Genomic DNA, 24,418 nt, shown 5'->3' with positions numbered 1-24,418 from the left:
TTTTTCCAGTGATTATTAACCCTTCCTGTGTCAGGGGCGGCTACACCTAATTTCAAATATTAATGGAGATAAATTTGTTTTCCTTTGCTTTTATCCCATCTTATTTACAATTACAAAAAGCCCTCAAATCATTTTCATCACACAGTGCTTTATAAAGTCAAAAAAAATAATATAGTATATTTGCTTCATAAATAAGTGGCTGTTATCTTCTATTAAGAAAAATGATTTCATAATAATTCTGTGTCTACTATGCAACAATGATTAGTAAAAAATGCCAGTCTCCTACGTATCATGTCAGTCTATTCTTCATTTTTTTTTTCTGAAGTGTCACAGTGGGGACTAATGAGACCAGGCTGGGGAACAAACAGAACCCAAGAGTCAGAATTCTACTCTCTGTTCTCACCACAGCCTCCCTTATAGGCAACTAATCTGGAGATTGTCCATACCTGGAGAGCAATAAGAGGACAAATAAGGGTATAGACAATTTCAGTTGTAGTGTATGCCAGTATCGAATGGCAATAGCCAGTCCTCCCAGGAGTATCTGTCCAATAACGCAGAACTCTTTTATTAGTCCAGATACCATAGCTATCCATTTGGGCACTGTTGTTAGAACACAAAGGGCACAATCTGCTCACTGTGAGACAAAAGTCAATCATCAAGAGGCAAGATGGTGGCAGAGAAAGGGCGCTTTATTGCAGCTTGCTAGCAAGAGGGAAGATGGCTGACTAATGTCCAAAAGAACCATCTTAATGGGGGCACAGAATCTTGAACTAGTTATATAGGCCAGTGAGTTATAGGGGAGGGAGTTAGGAAAGTTGATCCTCTGGTGTTACAGACTGGGAGTTGCCACACCAGATCTTTCATTTTTCATTGATCATGACTATCAGTATAGACTCTCTGTTTGGGGGGGTCATCACATTCCTAAGGAACTCAAAAGAATGAAGTTATCATCTTATCGCAGCTGGGAGGTATATGCACTAGCAGGGGTCATAAAATCCACAGAACAGGTGGATCTCCTGGAGGATGCAAATCCAGCTGGGTCAATTAGTCAGAGGTCATTCAAAGTTATAACATGGTCTCTTTTCTACAATGTGGCTTCCTGTATGTCAACCTCGTGTTGAGCCAGTTTCACTGTCCACTCTGACATGGGAAGGATACAAAGATAATTATATTTCAGATAAAGGGCAATTTCAAGGTCAATTAAAGGCATGGAGACAATAAAAGCTCGAAATATTAACTTACAGATAGTGAAACAGTTTGCAATAATAGTCATGTTACAGATCCCTCCCAAGAAGCATAATGAGCACTAAATGAGGAAGGTGGGAGCAAAGGCTGCACAGGTGTCAGCAATGGTGAACTGGAGCAAAGACCATCTGAACAGCGTCTTCTGTCCAAACCTAAGAAATAGTGAACCAGGGGCTGGCCCCATGGCACAGCAGTTAAGTGCGCATGTTCTGCTTCTCAGTGGCCTGGGGTTCACCGGTTCGAATCCTGAGTGCAGACAAGGCACTGTTTGGCATGCCATGCTGTGCTGGGCATCCCACATATAAAGTAGAGGAAGGTTGGCATGGATGTTAGCTCAGGGCCAGCCTTCCTCAGCAAAAAAGAGGAGGACTGGCAGTAGTTAGCTCAGGGCTAATCTTCCTCAAAAAAAAAGAAAAAGAAAAAGAAAGAAAAGGAAATAGTGAACCAGGTAGATTACTTAGGAACAAAGATAATACGTGGAAAACTTGACATATCTTGAAATTTAAATGTTTAACTAGTGAAACATTGACTTGAGACCTGGAAGAATATTTATATTAATCAACAGCAAAAACCACAGATGTACCCTCCCTATTGGTCAAAGTGAGATCATTGTCAAATTTCAAAGTTCTCTCACCAAACTATCACCAGGAAGCCTCTTGCATTATGTGACACCATATAAAATAAAATATGTAAAGCTGTCGCAAATGTTTATTATTAAAAAATATGCATTGCTGGAGTGATGTCAGCAACATGGTGGAGTGAGCAGTTTTCTTTGTCTCTCCTCCTTTGAACTACAACTAAATGGACAATCATTGATAGAGGATGTTCACACAGTACCTCAGGATACCTGAGAGACCCACGCTTCTATACATACGAAAGTGGATGGACTACCCTTGCGGAGGAGGTGGAGATAGGTGAAAACTCTCCAGCCTCCAGAAAGTCTAGTAACTGCAAGTGACTCTCTCCCAGCTGACATGCTCATGACACCACCACAGCCCTGAGGGTGGGCGTGCACATTGGCGTGACTGTGGAAACAGGTGACTACAGCCCTAAGCTACCTGTGATTACCCTGTGGATGAGTGGGAAAATCCACAGTCCCACCACAGCCACATGGAGACTCTCTGGTCGGCCCTAGTGGAGAAGCCCCACCCACCAAGCACAAAGGCTGGGAGACCTTTGGATAGGAGTGGCTCAGCCTGGGGAGTTATCGGCTGGCTGCATTAAACACCCACAGCTCTGCTGCGGCCCCGAGGGGGCAAGTGAGGTCCAGCAGGACTGTGTGAGTGGCCAGTGACAATCAGGAGCCCCCAGTGTGAATGGTCCTTGGTCCAATGGGAATTCCACCATCCCAAGTGGCACAGGGAGAGTCTCTGGTTGGCCCTAGTGCAGAGGCTCTGTCCACCAAGCACAAAGTCTGGGAGACCTTGGAGCAGGAGTGGTTCAGCCAGGGGAGCTGCCACTCAGCTTCATTAAACACCCACAGCTCTGCTGCAGTCCCAAGGGTTCAAGTGAGATCCAGTGGTATCATGCAAGTGGGTGGGGACAATCCAGAGCCCCAGCGTGACTGCTCCTTGGTCCAGGGGGACAATCCATGGTCCCACAGCAGCCCCAGGGAGAGTCTCTAATCAACCTTAGAGGAGAGGCCCCGCCCACCAAACACAAAGGCTGGACGCCCTAAGAGAAGAAGTGGTGTGGCCAGATGAGCTAACCACTGGCTGCCTTAGAGGCCCATAGCTCTGCTGCAACTCAAAGTGGGCAAGTGAGGTCCAGCAGGACCAGAGAGTGGCAGAGCTGAGAATCTGGGTGAACCAGTTCTCATCTGGCACAAAAGCCCATAAAACCCCTGCAGACCCTAAGGAGGGAGCATGTCTAGTTGAGTCTGTGGGAGTAGGCACCAGCAACCTGAAGCCCCAATGTGATTGTTCCCACAGCTGATGGGAGATCCCACAAAGCCACTATGATCCCAAGGAGGGGCCCAGGATCAGTCAGGAACAGCTGACAGGGATCTTGGTCAGTGCAGATTACGCAGCTGCTACCCCCTCCTCCCCAGTGGAGCAAGCGGAAGCAGTAACCAAACTCTATCTCTGTGTGGAAGCACAAATCCATGCCATCAAGTAGTATGAAAAATATATTAAATCTCCAGAACAGAAGGAAAATGACAAGGACCCAGAAAACAATCCTGAAGACACAGAAATCTATAACTTAAATGAAAAAGAATTCAAAATATCTATCATTAAAAAATTCAATGAGTTAAAAGAGAATACAGATAGACAACTCAACAAGTTCAGGAGCTATGCCACAAAAGAGCTTGATACTATAAAGAAGAACCAATTAGAAATATTGGAGATGAAAAACACAATGGAGGAGAGGAAAAAAATCTGGACTCCCTGAACAGTAGGGCTGATAATATGGAGCACAGAATTCACAGTTTGGAGGATAGGAATATAGAAATGCTTCAGATAGAAAAGGAGAGAGAAAGCCCAAAGTCAGTAGAAGGAGAGAAATAACAAAAATTACAGCAGAAATAAATGAAATAGAAACAAAAAAGGCAGTAGAAAGGATCAATGAAAGAAAGAGCTGGTTCCTCAAGAAAATAAACAAAATTGACAAACTCTTAGGCAGGCTCACTAAGAAAAAAATACAGAAGACTCAAATAAATAAAATCAGAAATGAAAGAAGAGAAACAACAACGGATACCACACAAATACAAAATATTATAAGAGAATACTATGAAAAACTCTATGTCAACAAATTCGACAACCTAGAAGAAATGGATAAATTCTTATACTCTTACAACCTTCCGAAACTGAACCAGGAAGAAATGGAGAATCTGAATAGACCAATCACAAGGAAAGAGATTGAAACAGTGATTGAAAACCTCCCCAAAAATAAAAGTCCAGAACCAGACGGCTTCTCTGGAGAATTCTACCAAATGTTCAAAGAAGATTTAATACGTATCCTTCTCAAACTATTCCTTAAAGTTGAGGAAGATGGAGCATTTCCTAACACATTCTAGAAGGCCAACTTGACCCTGATCCCAAAACCAGACAAGGACAACACAAATAAGGAAAACTACAGGCCAATATCACTGATGAACATGGATACAAAAGTCCTCACCAAAATATTGGCAAACCGAATACAGCAATACATTAAGAACATCATACATCATGATCAAGTGGGATTTATACCAGGGAGACAGGCATGGTTCAACATCCACAAGTCAATCAATGTGATACACCACATTGACAAAATGAGGAACAAAAACCACATGATCATATCAATAGATGCAGAGAAAGCATTTGACAAGATCCAACATCCATTTATGATAAAAAAAAAAAAACTCCCAATACAATGGGTATAGAAGGAAAGTACCTCAACATAATAAAGGTCATATATGACAAACCAACAGCCAACATCATACTCAATGGGGAAAAACTGAACACCATCCCTCTGAGAAAAGGAACAAGATAAGGGTGCCCACTCCCATCAGTCTAATTCAACATAGTACTGGAGGGTTTTGCCAGAGCAATTAGGCAGGTAAAAGAAATAAAAGGAATCCAAATGGGCAATGAAGAAGTGAAACTCTTGCTCTTTGAAGATGACATGATCTTATATATAGAAAACCCTAAAAAATCCATCAAAAAGCTACTAGGAGTAATCAACAATTACAGCAAAATTGCAGTGTACAAAATCAACTTACATAAATCAGTAGCATTTCTACACTTTAATAACAAACTAACAGAAGGAGAACTCAAGAACACAATCCTATTCACAATCGCAACAAAAAGAATAACATATCTGGTATAAATTTAACCAAGGAAATTAAAAACCTATACAATGAAAACTACAAGACTTTCCTAAAAAAAAATTGATGATGACATAAAGAGATGGAAAGACATTCCATGCACATGGATTGGAAGAATAAACATAGTTAAAATGTCCATACTACCTAAAGCAATCTACAGATTCAATGCAATCCCAATCGGAATCCCAATGACATTCTTCACAGAAATGGGACAAAGAATCCTAAAATTCATATGGGGCAACAAAAGACCCCGAATTGCTAAAGCAATCCTGAGGAAAAAGAACAAAGCTGGAGGTATCACAATCCCTGACTTCAAAATAAACTACAAAGCTATCATAATCAAAACAGTATGGTACTGGTACAAAAACAGGCATGCAGATGAATGGAACGGAATTGAAAGCCCAGAAATAAAACCAAACATCTATGGACAGCTAATCTTTGACAAAGGAGCTAAGAACATACAATGGAGAAAAGAAAGTCTCTTCAACAAGTGGTGTTGGGGAAACTGGAGAGCCACATGTAAAAGAATGATAATAGACCATTCGTTTACACCATTCACAAAAATAAACTCAAAATGGACCAGAGACTTAAAGGTAAGACCTGAAACCATAAAATACTTCTGGAAGAAAATATAGGCAGTACTTTCTTTGACATCAGTCTTAAAAAGGATCTTTTCAGACATCATGTCTTCTCAGACAAGGGAAACAATATAAAGAATAAACAAATGAGACTTCATCAGAATAAAGAGATTCTACGAGGCAAGGGAAAACAGGATTGAAACAAAAACGCAACCCACCCACTGGGAAAAAATATTTGCAAATCATATCCAACAAAAGGTTAATCTCCATAATATATAAAGAACTCACACAACTCAACAACAAAAAATCAAATGACCCGATCAAAAAATGGACAGGGATATGAACAGATATTTCTCTAAAGAAGATATATGGAAGGCCAATAGGCACATGAAAAGATGCTCATCATCACTGATCATCAGGGAAATGCAAATCAAAACTACACTAAGATATCACCTTACACCCATTAGAATGGCTAAAATAACCAAAACAAAAAATAGCAAATGTTGGAGAGGTTGTGGAGAAAAAGGAACCCTCATACACTGCTGGTGGCAATGCAAACTGGTGCAGCCACTATGGAAAACAGTACGGAGATTTCTCAAAAAACTAAAACTAAGACTAACAGAGATAAGTGTGGTGTGAGGGATGTTTTGGGAGTCAGAAAATCTCTCTCTGGGAAAGAGAATAGGGAAAAGTTTTGGGGGCTCACCATGGACAGCGACAGAGTAGTTTGAAGTCACAGACTAGATATACACACAGAAATATAAGCAGATTTCAAAAACTTACTACTGGATGATAAAAAGTGAGAAAAGATTGGATAAATACCATGATGTCTTCTTTGTAAATTAAAATACAGGCAGTCCTCAACTTACTATGGTCCAATTTATGAGTTTTTGAGTTTAGGATGGCATGAAAATGATACACATTCAGTAGAAGCCATACCTTGAATTAGGAATTTTGATGTTCTCCCAGGCTATCTTTTCCTGATACTCTCAGTGATGCTGGGCAGCAGGAGCAAGCCACAGCTCCCAGTTAGCCCCACAATCATGAGTATAAACAACCAATACACTTACGACCATTCTGTACCCATACAGACATTCTGTTTTCCACTTTCAGTACAATATTCAATAAATTACATGCAATATTCAACACTTTATTACAAAATAGGCTTTGTTTTAGGTGATTTTGGCTGACTGTAGGCTAATGTAACGGTTCTGAGCACATTTAAGGTAGGCTAGACTAAGCTATGATGTTAGTAGGTTAGGTATATTAAACACATTTTCGACTTAAATGATATTTTCAACTTAAGACGGGTTCATCAGGAAGTAATCTCATCATAAATTGAGTAAGACCTGTACCTAACTACATACCCAATGATATTATGTAGTTTGTAATAACATATACAAATAAAGAGATAAATAGTAAACACATTAGAATGGTCCCTGGTGAAGGATGGGAATGGAGACAAATGGAAACACATACAAACAGATATACACTTAAGAAAGAAGCCTTGCCCAAACCAATGAGGGTATTACATCGTGAATGAGCAGAATGATTAACTGAACTTTTTTGATTCGTTAAAAATACAGTTGAGGGAGCAGCCCGTGGCCTAGTGGTGCTCTCCACTTCAGTGGCCTGGATTCAGTTCCCAGGCAAGGACCTACACCACTTGTCGGTGGCCATGCTGTGTTGGTGACACACATACAAAATAGAGGAAGACAGGCACAGATGTTATCTCAGGGCAAATCTTCCCCAGGAAAAAAAAAAAGATGATGCAGAGTCTTGCTAGTGTTAACATCCCTTTCTTTCTTTCAGGGCATGCTGGAAAACAACATTTCCCAAACCTCACTGTAGTTACCAGGGGACCCTAAAACTAGGTCCATTGGATGTGGCAAAGAAAGGCGTGACAAGTCCAGGCCTGACCATTGAATGCCCATTGTGATCATACACACTCTCTCATAGATGTTAGAGTCCTACAATGGATGGAGCTGGTTCCCTGAGCCCCTGCCTGAAAGATGGATACCAAGGAGGGTCACTCTACCATATCTGACTGAAGCATCTGTGAGCACTATACTTTCGTGAAGGTGATTGATTGAGATTTTGGGTAGCTAACTAACGACTAATATGGCAGTGTCATGCACAGGGAAAGGAGTATTAGGAGCAAAGGAAGAGCAAGTGTAAAGGCTGTGTGGTGGAACCAGCTTGATGTTTTTAAGACTAGAGGGAATGGGGGACAGTGGTAGAAGAGGTGAGAAGGGATGCAGGGGCCAGATCTTGTTGTGACAGGACTTGGATTTTATTTTAAGTACCTTGAACATCATTGGAGGGTCACTTCAGTCCTGGGGTAAGAAAGACAGAAAAAAGTCCAAGCATGAGAATCCACAGAGAAGCTAAGTATGTTGATGAAATGTGTTACATTAACAAGAGTTACATATGAGCAAGTGGTGCCTTTCAAAGGAGTGAGCTACACAGTCTCAAAAGTTTTCCAGTAGAAACTAGGTGGTTAAGAGTCAGAAATGCAGAGCTGTCTTCATTTAATAGAGAGTTGAACTTGATACTTCTAAGGCTCCTTTAATATCCTCTAAAATATGCTCTACTGTTTAAGATCTGATAGGATCACTTGACAAATCTGAGCCATGGATATTGAAATCAGTCCTCTCACAACTGGTCTTCTGGCTGCCACTATTATTTTCTATCTAACTGTCCTCCCAACCCAATTGTCTTATTCCTCATCACTCTTTTATATCTTATTAAACACTTCACTGAAGTTTAAGTTACATACAAAAAGTGCACACAAAATACATACAAGTTTATTAATTCTCACAAAATAAATGCATCCATTTAAGCAGGTGGAGGACAAAACAGAATATTGCTGTCACAGAAAAAGGCCATCTTGTGCCTCCTTCTAATCACTACTCCACCAAAGATATCCAATATCATGACCTTTAATACCGTGGATTAGTTTGCTTGCTTTTGACCTTTATAAAAATTGAAATCATGCATTATGAAATCCTTAGTCATATAATGCTTTTTCCATGTTGTTGCTGTATGAGGCTATTGTTTGTTCTTTCTCATTGCCAAATATAAACTTTTATGAATCTAAGACAGTTTAATTTTTCTTGCTACTGTTGATGGATATTAACCCGCATCTATGCTCCAAGAAAAATTATTTATCCAGATTTCCTTTAGATTGCTTCATTCATTAATTCATTATACATTCATTCTTTCACTCATTATATTTGAATTAACAGTACAGAGACCTGAGTCTGACCACCTGAGGAAATGAACTCTCTGATACAAAGACCTATACAGGTAATATTTAACTGTGAAAAACTCAAAGGTCATAATTTTTAGTTGGACTGGGAATGTCTGGGAACATATAAAGTCCCCTCAGTACCCTCAGAGAAGACATGCTTGGGTGACAGCAATGGTTGACTGCCTCCTTCAGAAGGAGTTCTGCCAGGACACAGGAATTCTCAAACTTCTCATCCCCGAAGCCATGTCATCCTAGGGGTTCTTACTATGATTTACTTTATATGGTTACAACTGTTACCTATTAAAGCCATTACACAAGCATTGGCATCTAGGTTACAGGTTCAACGTTCTACCATACTATCAGTCCCACATTGCCATGCAAGCTACTGATTTGACAATGATGATTAGCTATTCCACATGTGCACCTACAGTGCAGGTATGCAATGATGACCAGTATGGAAGTGTCCATAATCATTTAACGTACAGGAACTAACTGATTCAGAACATTGCCAAGGTCAATAATACTGTTTCACAAACTGGTACTTTTGAACATATATGTGCTTTCTGCCTCCAAACCCCTTCCTTTCCCTGTATTGAACTAACTCCAAGTCATAAACTTCAAATTCTGGCATCTGCTGTAAAATCCTTCCCTGAAATTTCTTTCAGTCTGATTTAGATGTCCTTCTCTGCCCTCCTTCATGAAATACAAGCAGTAGATTTAACACACTAGACTGCAACCTCCAGTTCCTGTACCAAACACTTTTATTAGGTTGTAGCTCCCATGAGTCAGAGACAGAGGTCAGCATATAGGACAATGCAAAACACACATTAGGAGCTCAGTAAAGATTTTGAAAATAAAGGATTGAACACAGCAACTGACAAACAGCCCAGAATAAAGTGAAGTGACACTCATCTGTCTGAAAGATGGCCAAATATCAGAACTCCCAGCACCTGGGCAGACAAAAATATGGACTGAGCCACTCATTTTAGTGACTGAAATTTGCACAACATGTCCCACTGGAAGACGAGGAAAGCAGCACAGCACTTTTAGTAGAGTTTAAACCCTTTAGTGAAAACTGACTCCAAACTCCTATGTATGATGTACATAATCTGCTGTTGTGTGAGTCCTGCCTCCCTCTCAACCCCTATCCCCTAAGATCCCACATTCTAAAAATACTGAACTTATCTCAATACTTCAAATGCAACTGGCACACTCTCTCTTCCCTCATATCCATTTCACAGTCTGTGTCCACATGTCTGTGAATATTTGTTCACTTTCCTCTTAGACCACCAGTTCCCTTTATTGCATTAACTTGTACACATTCTTCAGATACTATCCCAAACACCATTTTTCCAAGAAACCTTCCCTCATCCTACAGCTAACATTGGAAATCTGCCTTTGAGTTCACTTAGCAGTCTATACTCAATTCCTACAGTAGCCTTCATCTCTATCCAATCTCTTCAAAAGCTTCAAAAATACTGATGCCTTGAGATCCTTTGCCCAAAGGTTCTAATTTTCTTACTCTGGGCATGAGTTTTCAATGAGTATTGAGAACCACTGACCCAGCATGACATTACTTTTTAAATTATAGGTCTCTCTCACTAGATTAAATGATTAAATAACAGGTTCATGTTTTGTTCGTTCAGTTCATCAATCTAAATACTAATACTCTTGACTGTCATAGTGTAGACAAGCAATTACCTTCTGCTGAAGGGATGAAAAAGGGCTGATTCATTGTCCATCTGGGGACTAAGTGTATAAAACAAGTCTGTTTTTTGCATTAGTTCTAAACACTTTGATCATATAATCAGGAGATTTATATGGGGTCTCTTATCTCAGTCCTGATGATGAAGAAGAAGGAGCTTCAGTCATACAATCAGCCATCTCCAGGGGCTCTGTGCCCAAAGTGGTTGTTTGGGAGAAGGTCCCATTCAGGTGAAGGAACTGTCACTGGGGATGGATGAAGAAATGACATTTCTCTGGCCTCATGTTTGAGTCCAGTGGAATGGAAAGTCTCAGGAGAGTATCTTAGCTGAGGATTTCAGCGCCATTAGAAGAGATGCTGTCATTGTCAAGGATGTGGATCCAGCAGTGGTGCCCAGGGAAGGCTGCAGTGAAGTTCTCCAGTATAATATGAGGATATGCTATGGAGGTGCAGGTACAAAATAAAGCCTTCTGAAGGATCTGGAATCTCCCCAGGCTCGATCCAGGAGGTCCTGAAAGGACATCAAGGCTGAACAGGTGATCCCCAAGAGGAAGCACAATGGACTTCACCTGGACAAGTTCAAAGAGAGAAAGTACTTCCTTTCACTATGTCACACTAAGTGTGTGTTGATCCTGATATCACTTTCTCCTCAATGGGCCCTGTCTCACCACTAGAGAAGAGCAGTGGGATGAGATGCCCCCAAGTCTTTTGAGGTTAGGCAGCTAGATAGTTTCAATAAAGTCACAGATATAATTATTTGGCAAAAAGACTTTCAGCTGCTGACCAGTAAACCTGCTTAAAAGACTATTCAGCATAGTGGCTCCTGAAAAGTCAACCGCACTTTAGGTGAAAATGCACCAGTACTCCACACAACTTAAAACACACCTATTCAAAGATCTGCTATTATTTCAGAAAAGAGGTGTTTAGAGACAAAAGTAAGCTGCTTTGGGATGTTCCTGTGAAAAGAGCAGAGACTATGGCTTTTTCTGGTTAGGTTCTTCATTTTTTATTAAAAGTTAAACAAAAATATAATTAGTTAAATTAAAGCAAAGTGGAATGCTGTGCATAAACACTAACTTTTGGTAACTGAACTTCTGCTTCAGTTCAAATCATACCAGTGACGGTGACTTTAGGATTTTTTAGTAAATTTCAAAAGCGAGAGAGGTACTTAGTATTTTTCTGTAACGCTTTATTTTAAAGACTTATTTAGTCATTCAAATAACATTTTGGAATAACTTTCTCTGCTATTGCTATAAATAAAACAATGTCTTGTATTTACATATATTTGTATATTATATATTTATTTATAAATTTTCAAATAAAATGTGAGGTCAGTGTTTCAAGGTCTCATAATCCAGTTAATAAGAGACAGGTACATCAATAATTACACTGCAATGCAAAAGATAACCATAAGGAAGATACACAATATGCTATGGGAGAATTAAAGAGAAAATGTTCAGTGATTCCTAGAGAGATTCCATGGGGTTGGGAAGTTATCCTTGTAGAAATGAACTGTTACCTGCTATTGAAGGAAGATTCTTGACACACTGAAGCAGTACGCAAAGAATTTGAAAAAGCCAATTTCTGACCAAGAGAATAACAGCTACACAATTAGAGTAAAAAGGTAAGTAATGTTTGTGTACCTACAGGATAGTCAAAAGCTATAAGTTAAAGAATACGAGGGTAGTAATAGGAGAAGGTCAGTTAACAAAAATAATATTTAGAATTTATTATACAGACTACAGTTTCTTATTGTTGAATTTGAAATTCATCACAAGTGGAACATCTTAAAATGCAGATTCCTATCCAGCACACAGAGATTCCTTTTCAGGAAATGACTTTGATGGAGCAATTCCAAAGATGAAATTTAAGGAATCATTGGGCATTATTGTAAAATTTTAGAAAGGAGTATGTCTTAGTTTTCTAGGGCTACCATAACAAAATACCACACACTGGGTGGCTTAAAGAACGTAAATTTACTTTCCCATTTTCTGGAGGCTAGACATTCAAGATCAAGGTATCGGCACATTTGGTTTCTTCTGAGGCCTGTCTCCTTGGCTTGCAAGATGACCACCTTGTCACTGTGTCCTTACATGGCCTTTCCTCTGTGCATGCACATACCTGGTGTCTCTTCTTCTCCTTATAAGGACACCAATAATATGGGATTAAGCTGCCACTCAAATGGCCTCATTTTAACTTATTCACCACTTTAAAGACTTTATCTCCAAATATGGCTATATTCTGGGACATTGGGGGTTGAGATTTCAACATGCAAATTTGGGAGGACACAATCCAGGGTCACACAATCATATTTTTCTTTTAATCAAGTTACTGATACTGTGTAAAATAGTGAGTGGTCCAGCAAGGCAGATCATTCGGAGCCACAGGAATAAAATGATATAAATGGTGATAATTACAGCTAAGAATTCACTGAGTATTCACTAGGTGTCAATTCTGTCATAAGCACTTTTCAGGTTTTTGTTCCTTTAGTCCTCCCCACCTTATTGTCTGCATCTTACCACTGAGAAAACAGAGGCCCAGAGAGATTAAATAACTTGCAAAAGGATATTCAGAGTGCAAGTGGTGACGCCAGATCATGAATAAATGTAGTTTAACTCCAAAGACAATCTTTTACTCACTTCGATTTACAAGTTTTATTCTCACGAACACAATGATTGTTTTTATGAAATGATGGCATATCTAGAGCCAATTTGACATGGAAAAAAGAAGCTGAAATCATTGTTCCAAGTCCTCAAAATATTCCACAAAACACAGAAAAATTAAAGAAGGGGAAAATGAGTACCATGGACTTAAGTACCATGGCAACCAAAAGTGGATGCAAAAAAATAATGCATTGAATGTTCCACGGATGAAACAGTAAAACATCCCTGGAGTAATGAGGGGGAAAAAGGAGGATGCAGAGCAATAAGTATTTAACAGTGGCAATAATGATCCCTAAAAATATATTGATAACCGTCTTACTTTCAAGGCCCTATTAGATTTAGTCACCTCTGTCTCTTTACCTCTGTGACCTTATCTAACTTTGTCCTAGCCACACTGGGCTCCTCTATGTTTCAAAACATACCAGCCACACTCTCACTACAGAATTTCTGTACTTCCTTTTCCCCAAAATGCTTTAAAAAACTCCTTCAGTTCTTTCAGTCCTCTTGTCAAATGTTATTGTCACATTTGAGAGGCCATCTCTATGCATTCTCTTTGAATATTAATATAGCCTCCATCTCTCACTCCCTATCTCCTTGCTTTGCTTCAATTTCTTCAGACCATTTAGCACTCCAGCAATATATTTGCATATTGTCTCTTTCCTCACTACTTAAACAGAAGTCCTGTGAAATAAAACCATGCGCTTTGTTCTCTGTTGCATCCTCATCACCTTGGAGTGTTCTTGGAACATATTAAATAATTGTGGAATATTGAATAAAAGGGATATGAGATAGTCCAAGGCATTAGAATCTACTCGCAAAAATTGCAAAATATCATTTATTTCAATAGGAAGAATTTAATATGGGGAATTAAGTTGCAAAGGTTCAAACAAGCCATGGCATGACAACTTCAATCCGCAATAACAGAGAGGAAGCTGCTACCCAAGCATAGAGAACAAATAGAGGAGTTGGTGTTATGAGAGTTCAGGTTTCAGGGTCACCCAGAGGAGCCTAGAAGAAATGGGCTAGACGGTGGGGGCTGGAACAACAGAAGAGATATTGCCACTGATGAAGGCACCGTCTAAAACAGTAGGAGCGTCTCTCCTTTTGCTCTCCAGTCTTCCACCATCTCCTCCTACTGCCTGAACCTAAGCATCAGCCAGTTGGCAAGGGAACCAGGAAAGGTAGCTTGCAAGGACATCTACCTGGTTATTATCTTTAGTTTTATTGAGGTTGCGCTCTAGCCAATGCTGTGATATCCACCCATATTTGTTTTCAGAGTGGGTTATATTTCCATCACAATCATTTTTAAATGACGATCCACCCCCTTTAAATGTTCTGCTTCCTAAATTACATAACAGCTTCTTTGTGCTCAGAAATCCTATTCTGCTTTATTGGTCGGCTTATCTTCTCCTGTTTCAATAACCCAGTGTTTTTATAACTCCACTAATTCACCTGTTTTGTACATGTTGAAAATCTGGGAAGGAAAGTCACTTACCTTTGTTTTTCTTTTTCAAAAATTAACCTAGCTATCAGAAAAAAAAATTTATTATACCAAATAAACTTTTAACCTTGAATAAACATTGAAATTTACATCCAGAAGACTATATAAAACGTGTGTATATTTCAAAGAATATAAAGATAACAGGTATTTAATCACCATCCAAATTATAAAATGTAACACACTAGTAACTAAGAAGGCACACGTGTCCCTCCAGAATAATATTCCTTCCTGACGTTTTATGAGCAACCAGCCTCTAGACGTTTGTAATAATGGTTTCCATACATATCGTTTTGTTGTTATTTATGGCTCTTTTATTTTAGGTAAAATTTACACAAGGTTAAACATACAAATCCAGAGTTCAAAATTCAATTTATTTGGGTAAATTCATATACCATTGTAAACCTCAATTCTATCAACAGGCAGATCAGTACTATCACCCCAGAAAGTTCTTTTGTGCTCCTTCCTTGGTCATTATTGTCCTCTAGCCTTCGCTTCTTCTCCACTGTATATTTCATCAGGCATTAATTTTGCTTGTTCTAGAACATCATATAAATGGAATAGACTAAATATTCTTTGTATTTGGCTTCTTTGCCCGGTATAGTGTATGTGAAATTCATACATGTTTGTATTTGTATCAGTATTTTGCTCCTTTTTATTGCTGAGTACTACATAGTATGAATTGGAAACTATTTGTTAACCAGAGATTCGATAAGAGGTTAATGTCCAAAATATATAAGGAACTCCTACAACTCAATAGCAAAAAACAAATAACCCAATTTAAAAATGGGCAAAGGACCTGAATAGATATTTCTCCAAAGAAGACATACAAATGGCCAGCAGATATATGAAAAGTTGCTCTACATCATTAATCAGCAGGGAAATGCAAATCAAAACTACAATGAACTACAATGAGATATCACCTTATACCTGGTAGAATGGCTATCATCAAGCAGACAAGAGATAACAAATGCTGAAGAGGATGTGGAGAAAAGGAAACCCTTATATACCATGGTGGTGATGTAAATTGGTTCAGCCACTATGGAAAATACTACAGAGGTTCCTCAGAGTATCAAAAATACAGCCACCAATAATCTCATTTCTGGCCATACATCCAAAGGAAATGAAAACAGTTTGTTGAAAAGATATCTGTACTCCCATGTTTTTGCAGCATTAATCACCATAGCCAAGATACGGAAAAAACCTGTGTTCATCAATGAGTAAATGGATAAAGAACACGTGGTATGTAGATACAATGGAATATTACTGAGCCATGAGAAATAAGGAAATCCTACCATTTGCAGCAACGTGGATGGACCGTGAGGGCATTATGCTATGTAAGATAAATCAGACAGAGAATGACAGATACTATATAGAACTTACAAGTCAAACCTAAAAAAGTCAAACTCACGGAAACAACGTAGAATGGTGGTTGTTAGGTTATCAGTAGAATGGGGGATGGGGAAATTGGGGAGATTTCATTTAACGGTACAAACTTGCAACTCGTAGGTAAGATCTGGAAATGGAACACACAATTAGTGATTATAGTCAACAATACTGTATTATACACTTCAAACTTGGCAAGAGACTAAATCTTAATTGTTCTCACCACAAAAAAGAAATGATAATTTTGTGACATGAATGAGGTTTTAGCTAACATTATGGTGGCAATATACAAATGTACCAAATCAACATGTTGTACACCTTAAACTTATACAGTTTTATATATCTGTACTCCCATATCTCAATAAAAAACAAACAAAAACTAGAAACAATCCAGATGGTCTTCCCCAGGTGAACGGTTAAACTAACTTTGGTATATATATTCTATGTATTCAGCAATAAAAAGAAACAGGCTATTGAGACACATAGCAACTTGAATGAATATCTCTGTACTTTGGCTTAGTGAAAAACAACAATCCCCAAATATTACATACCATGTTATTTTCTAGTTAAATTTTTTCAGCTTTATTGAGATGTGATCTATATAAGCATTGTGCAAGTTTAAAGTGTACAACATAATAATTAGATATTTGCATATATTGTGAAATGATTACCACAATGAGATTAGTTAACGTATCAATTACCTCACCTAAGTACAATATTTCGTGGTGAGACCTTAAAATTCTGCTCTTCTAGTAGCTTTCAAATACACAATACATTGGGGGCCGGCCCGATGGCCAAGTGGTTAAGTTCGCACGCTCCTCTTCGGCAGCCCAAGGTTTCGCTGGTTCGGATCCTGGGTGCGGACATGGCACCGCTCATCAGGCCATGTTGAGGCAGCATCCCACACGCCACAACTAGAAAGACCCACAACTAAAATATACAACTATGTACTGGGGAGATTTGAGGAGAAAAAGCAATAAAAAAAAAAAAAAGATGGGCAACAGTTGTTAGCTCAGGTGCCAATCTTTAAAAAGAAAAATACACAATATAGTATTGCTAACTATATTCACCATGATGTACATTACATTCCCAGAATTTATTAATCTTATAACCGGAAGTTTTTACCTTTCGAACACATCACCCATTTCCACCACCCCCACACCACTAACCTTAGCAACCACTAATCTGTTCTCTGTTTCTATGAGTTCAGTTTTTTAAGATTCCACATATAAGTATACAGTTTTTATCTTTCTCTATATGACTTATTTCATTTAGCATAATGCCCTCAAGGTATCATCCATGTCATTGCAAATGGGAGGATTTCCCTTTTTCTCATGGCTAAATAATATGCAGTTATATAAATATATATAATCTCACATATTCTTTACCTATTCATCTGTTGGTGGACACTTAGGTTGTTTCCATGTCTTGGGTATTGTAAATAATGCTGCAACGCACATAGGAGTGCAGATATCTCATTAAGATAGTGATTTCAATTTTTTCAGTTATATACCCAGAAGTGAGATTTCTGGATCCTATGGCAGTTATATTTTTAATAATTTTAGGATCCTCCATACTGTTGTCTATAGTGGCTGTTCTAATTTACATTGCCACCAACGGTGTACATGGGTTCCATTTTCTCCACATCCCCACCAGCACTTGTTAGTTCTTGTCTTTTAGATCATAACTGTTCTAACAGGTATCAGGTAATATCTCATTGTTGTTTTGATTTGCGTTTGCCTGATTATTAGTGATGTTGAAATCCTTTTCATGTATCTGTTGGTCTTTTGAATACCTTCTCTTGAGAAATGTCTATTCAGGTCCTTTTCCCATTCTTTAATAGGATTGTTAGATTTTTTGCTATTGAATTATATATGTTCCTTATATATTTGGGGCATATAGATTGGGATATATACATCTGTGGAATATATGCATTTAAAATATTTTGCATCATACCATAGTTTGTCTTATAATTTGTTGATCATTTCTTTTATGTGCAGAATATTTTAATTTCAAATAGTCCCACTTGTTTAGTTTTGCTTATATTCTTGTGTTTTTGGTATCATATCCATAAAATCATTGCCAAGACCAATGCCAAGATGTGTTTCCCCTACATTTTCTTCTAGGAGTTTTACATTTTCAGGCCTCATATTTTAGTCTTTAATCCATTTCGAGTTTTATTTTTTGTGAGTGGTATAAGATAGAAGTCTCGTTTTATTATTTTGCATGTGAATAACCAGCTTCCCAACACCATTTCCTGAAGAGACTCTCTTTTCCCCATTGAGTATTTTTGGCTCCCTTGTCAAATATTATTTGACCTTATATGTGCTAGGTTTATTTTTAGGCTTTCAGTTCTATTCTGTTGGTCTATGTTTTTATGCCAATACCCTACTGTTTAATTACTATATCTTTTTAATATAGTTTGAATGACAAGTGTGGTGCTTCCGGTTTGTTCTTTCTTATGATTACTTTGGCTTTTTGGAATCTTTTGTGCTTTCACATGAGTTTTAGGATTTCTATTTCTGTGAAAAATGCCACTGGAATTTTGATAGGGACTCCCTTGAATCTATAGATGGCTTTGTGTAGTATGGACATTTAACGATGTTAATTCTTCCAACCCAAGAACATGGAATATCTTTCCATTTCTGTGTGTCTTCATTTTCTTTCATCATTGCCTTATAGCTTTCAGTGTACAGATTTTTCACCTCCTTGGTTAAATTTACTCCTAAGTATTTTATTGTGTTTGATGTTATTATTAATGGGACTATTTTCTTCATTTCCTTTTCAGATAATTCATTGTTAATTTATAGAAACGCATCTGAGGTCTGCATCTTGATTTTGTATCCTGCAACTTTACTGAATTTACAGATTAGTTCCATCAGTTTTCATTGAGTCTTTAGGAAATTCTTTACATAAGATCATATCTTCTGCAAATAATGACACTTTAACTTTTTTTAAGATTGGCCCTGAGCTAACATCTGTTGCCAATCTTCCTCTTTTTTCTTCTCCCCAAAGCCCCCCAGTACATAGTTGAATATTCTAGTTGTAGGTCCATCTAGTTCTACTCTGTGGGGCACCACCTCAGCACGGTTTGATGAGCGGTGCTTAGTCTGCACACAGGATCAGAGCTGGTGAAACTCTGGGCCACCAAAGTGGAGTGCACGAACTTAATCACTTGGCCATGCAGCTGGCCCCTACTTCTTCCTTTCTGATTTGGATGCTTTTCTTTTTCCTTTCTCATTGATCTGGCTATGACTTCCAGTACTTTGCTGATTGGTTTGGTGAGAGCAGGCACACTTTTCTTGTTCTTCATCCTGGAGGAAAATCTTTCAACCTTTCATCATTGAATGTGATGTTAGCTGTGGGCTTGTATATGGCATTTATCATGTTGAGGTATGTCCCTTGTATATCTAATTTGTTGAGAGTCCTTATCATCAAAGGGTGTGGAATTTTGTCAAACTCTTTCCTGCATCTACAGAGAGAATCATGTGATATTTATCTTTCATTCCATTAATGTGATGTGTCCCATCTATTCATTTGCTTATGTTGGAACATTTTTGCATCCTAGGGACGAAATCTACTTGATTGTGGTATAGTATCCTCTTCTGTATCATTTATTACTGCTCAAATCTTCAATATTTCTTTCTTCTAACTTTGTACTTAGTTTATCTTTTTCTAGTTCATTGTGGTGTAAAGTTAGATTTGTTTCTTTTTTCTTTAGACCTTTCTTTTTTCTTAACGTAGGTGTTCATCACTATAAACTTCCCTATCAGAACTACTCTTGCTGCTTCCCTTAACTTTTGGTATGTTGTGTTTCATTTTCATTTTTCTCAAGATTTAAAATTTTTTCCTTTGATTTCTCTTTTATGCATTAGTTATTCAGGAGTCTGTTGTTTAATATCCATGTATTTGTGAAATTTCCAAATTTCCTCTTATGATTTATTTCTAATTTCATACCATTGTGGTCCGAAAGATATTTTGATATAATTTTTATCATCTTGAACATATTGAGATTTGTTTTGTGTCCTAACATATGAACTATCCTAGAAAATACTCTGTGTGCATCTGAGAAGAATGTGTATTCTCCTGTTTTTGGATGAACAGTTAGGTCCATATGATCTATAGTGTTGTTCAAATCCACTTTTCCCTTACTGTCTCTCTGTCTGGATGATGTATACATTGTTGGGAAGTGGGTATGAAAATCCCCAACTATCTTTGCACTGATGTTGATTACTCATTCTAGTTTTGTTAGTATTTACTGTATATGTTTAGATGCCACAATGTTTTGTGCATATTTACAATTCTTAAATTTTCTTAATGCATTGACCCCTTTATCATTATATCATGAGCTTTCTGTCTCTTTCGACCATTTTTAGCTTACAGTCTATTTTGTCTAAGTATAGCTACCTCCGCTTCTTTTTGGTTTACCATTTGCTTGAACTATCTTTTTGCATTCCTTCACTCTTAGTCTATATGTGTCCTTAAAACTAAAATGAGTGTCTTGTAGGCAGAATATCATAGGATTCAGTCTTATTTTTAAATCCATTCATCCATCTCTTTTGATTGGAGAATTTGATCCATTTATAATTTAAAGTAATTATTGATGGGTAGGAACTTACTATTGCCAATTTGGTAATTGCTTTCTGACTGTTTTGTAGATCCTTTTATTCTTTCTTCCCCTCTTACTGCCTTCATTTGTGATTTGATGACTCTTCCTGGTAGTATGCTTTGGATATTTTATCATACTCTTTTGTGTGCCTACTTCAGAATTTTCCTTTGTGGTTAACATGATGCTTACATAACATAGCTTATATTTATAACATGCTATTTTAAGTTGATACCACTTAACTCCAATGCATATAGAAATTATGCTTTCACTGCTCCCTCTCACATTTTATGTTGTTGATTTACAATTTACGTCTTCTTTATATTGTGTATCCAATAACATTTCATGTAGCTATCATTATTTTTAATACATTTGTTTTTTAAATTTCAAAGGATAGTTGTAAATAATTTACATACCTCCCTTACAGTACTAGAGAGTCTGGCTTTGACTATATATTTATCATTAATAATAAGTTTTACATTTCTTATGTTTTGATGATCTTAATGGTATCCTTTTATTTCCACCCTAAGGTCACCCTGTAGCATGTATAATAAGGAGGTCTAGTGGTGTTGAACCCCTTCAACTTTTATTAGTTCTGGAAAAATCTTCATCTTTTTCAAAAATGAAGGTCAGTTTTGCTGAGTATAGCGTTCTTGGTTGACATTTTTTTTAATTTAATATTTTGAAAAAATCATCCCACTCTTTCTTGCCTATAGAGTTTCGGTTCAGAAATCTGGTCATAGTGTTATGAGGGTTCCCCCTTCTATGTGAAAATCACTTTTCTCTTGCTGCTTTCAAAATTCTCTTTGTGTTTGACTTTTGACAATTTAATTTTACTGTGTCTTGGTGTAGCTCATTTCAGGTTTAATCTATTTGGGGTCTGATTTCTGTTTCTTTCCTCAAGTTTGGAACTTTTCAGCCTTTATTGCTTTAAATTGACTTTCAGTCCCTTTCTCTTCCTCCTCTTCTCAGATTCCCATAATGCATATATTGTTTCCTTTGTGGTCTCCCATAAGTCCTGTACACTCTCTTCACTCTTTTTCTTTTTTCTCCACTGACTGGATAATTTTAAATGACTCATCTTCTACTTAGTTCACTGATCCTTTCTTCTACACAGTTAAATCTTCTGTGGAAGCTCTCTATTTACTTCTTTACTTTGGTCATTGTGTTTTTCAGCTCTAGGATTTCTGGTGTTTTTTTTTTCTTTTGGATAGTTTCTATTTCTTTGTTGAACTTCTCATTTTGTTCATGCATTGTTTTCCTAATTTACTTTAGCTGCCTGTATGTGTGTTGTTGTACTTCACTGAACTTTTTAAAGAGGATTATTAATGAATTCTTTTTCAGACAGTTCATAGACCTCCATTCCTTTAGGATCATGTTGGAGCTTTATTGATTTCCTTTGGTGGTGTAATGTTTATGTGGTTCTTCATGATTCTGGATTCTTAGCACTGTTATCTGTGCCATGAGTAAGCAGTCTTCTCTTCCAAACTTTATAGGTTCACTTTGACAGTGAAAGATTTTCACCAGTCAGCACAGCTTGGGATGCTGAATGGGCCAGCTGGTAGTGTTTGTGAGCAAGTGGGGTCTGCTATTGAGGTCTCTGGTTGAGCAAGGCCACTACTTGTTCTCTGAGGTTGTGTTATGGCTGCTGCTAGCTAGGGTCCATGGTTAGGTTGTCCTGCTGGCTCCTCCTTCAAGTGGAGATGTTGTGTGGGCTCCCAGTTGGGCAAGGCTGCTTGCTGTACTCCATGGTCAGGAGAGACCACTAGCCAGGCTTTGAAATTACCTCTGGTTTGGCAAGGTTGTAGATTGTGTTCCTTGGGAGGGTGGTACCACTAGTTGGACTGTGTGATTGGGCAGAACTATAGGCAGAGCTCCACAATTGCTTTTGATTTGGTGAGGTCTTAGGCTGTGCTCCCCTCCTGGGTGGTGCCATTGGGTGGTCTCTGTATTCCAGTGGGAACACAGGCAGGGCTTTACAGTTGGATGGCTACTCAGGCTCTGCTCTGTGATTAAGCAGGGCTGCAAGCTCTGCCAAAATTTTGGCAACTCAGCAGCATGGGATTAATGAACAAGTAGGCCTCCGACTCTGGTCTGCTGTTGGGTGAGCTTGCTGGATGGCTTCCTTGTTGGGAGGAGCCTACAGCTGTATATTACAGTTGGATGCGGCCAGATGTTCTGCCCCATGGTCAGGCAGGGTGGCTATCTGGGTTACCTTGTTGTGTGAGGCTGCAGGCTATGCTCCACAATTGGGTGAGGTCACTGGATAAAATCTAGATGAGGCCATAGCTGTGTTCAGCAATAAGACAGGACTATAAGCTGGGCTCTGCTGTGGGGTGGGGAAGTTGTCTGGGCTCTGTTGCTGGATGGAACCATAGTCTGAGCTCTAGGCTGCCCAGGGTCACTGTTCAGGTTACTTTGTTTTGTGTTGCCAGAAGAAATACTTAGCAGTTGAGTAAGACTTCTGGTTTCGCTTTCTGTCCAAGTGGGACCACAGGATGGGCTCCATGGCTCCCCAGGTTCTCTGACCAGGTTATCTAGCTGGGTGGGAATGGATAATATAATCAGCAGCCAGATAGGGCCGTGAATTTGCTTCCCTGCACATTCAAGCTCTTGGAACCACCTCCACAGTGGTATGGTTTGTTGGCTGGGGACCCAAATCAGGCAGAACTGCCAACTTAGCTCCTTGGCCAAACAGAGCCACTGGCTGGGATCTCTGCTTTGGCACCACTGCAAGCAGAAATGCTGTCTGTCAAGACCTGAACACTGGTTGCTATTATCTCTGCCCCCTTCATCTCTATTTGAGTCCCAGTAGTTGAGCCCCACAGATTCCCCCAACGATCCCCATGAGGTGAGACCTGAGTGGGCCTCAAGGGAAGCATCTCACAAGTTTAGGGGAGCTGGATGTCCACCTTGGGCTCTCTTTCTCTCACTGAAGAAACCATAGGTCCAAGGCTTCCTCTGGGTATGGTGCTGTGCTGGCCTAGGGGAGGGGTGATGCAGGCAGAGTGTAGCTGCTCCTGTTACCCTTATAATCTGTTTTTTCTCATTCTTCGCGGTTCAGGGGTTGCTTCAGCCTCACCCCTGGGTTCTAGAATTTTCACAATGTTGTCTTGTCTGTATATGGTTGATCTTCTAGTTGATTTTCTTTTGAGAGGGTTTGAAATTGGGAATGACCTATGTCACCATCTTGATCATGTCACCCCCCCCAAATTATTCTTTGCATATAACAATTTTGAAATGATAGAAATTAAAAAGTGGAAAACAGATTCCAAAATTAGGAAAGGTAATGACAAGGGCAAGAAGGAGGTGAGTATACTTATAATAGTACAAGAGGAATTTCTGTGGCGATGGAACTGTTTGTTATCTCATCTGTGGTGGTGGGAACACTAAGATACACATGTTATAAAACTACATAGTACTAAATACACACCACACACAAGTGCAGACTGGGTAAATCTGAATAAAGATCAGTAGATTGCATCAGTATCAATGTCCTGGTTGTGCTATTACACTATGGATTTGAAGATATTACTATTAGGGGAAGCTGGGTGAAGTAAATGTAGTTTCTCCTTGTTTTATTTTTTTTGCAACTCCTTGTGAATCTATTATGATCTCAATGAACACTTCAATTAAAAGATATAAAGGATTGATCCAGATGTCAGCAAAATGGTGGAAC

General features: G+C 38.6%; 1 pseudogene; it reads right to left on the bottom strand.

The window, feature by feature from the left end:
- Positions 1 to 1,306: 1,306 nt before the first annotated feature.
- On the bottom strand, positions 1,307 to 22,675 carry LOC139074425 (steroid transmembrane transporter SLC22A24-like; annotated as a pseudogene).
- Positions 22,676 to 24,418: the final 1,743 nt, after the last annotated feature.

Source organism: Equus przewalskii, chromosome 11 (assembly GCF_037783145.1).
Source record: "Equus przewalskii isolate Varuska chromosome 11, EquPr2, whole genome shotgun sequence".
Taxonomy (NCBI): domain Eukaryota; kingdom Metazoa; phylum Chordata; class Mammalia; order Perissodactyla; family Equidae; genus Equus; species Equus przewalskii.
The sequence above is the reverse complement of the archived record's forward strand: the minus strand, read 5'-3'. Positions and strand labels throughout refer to the sequence as shown.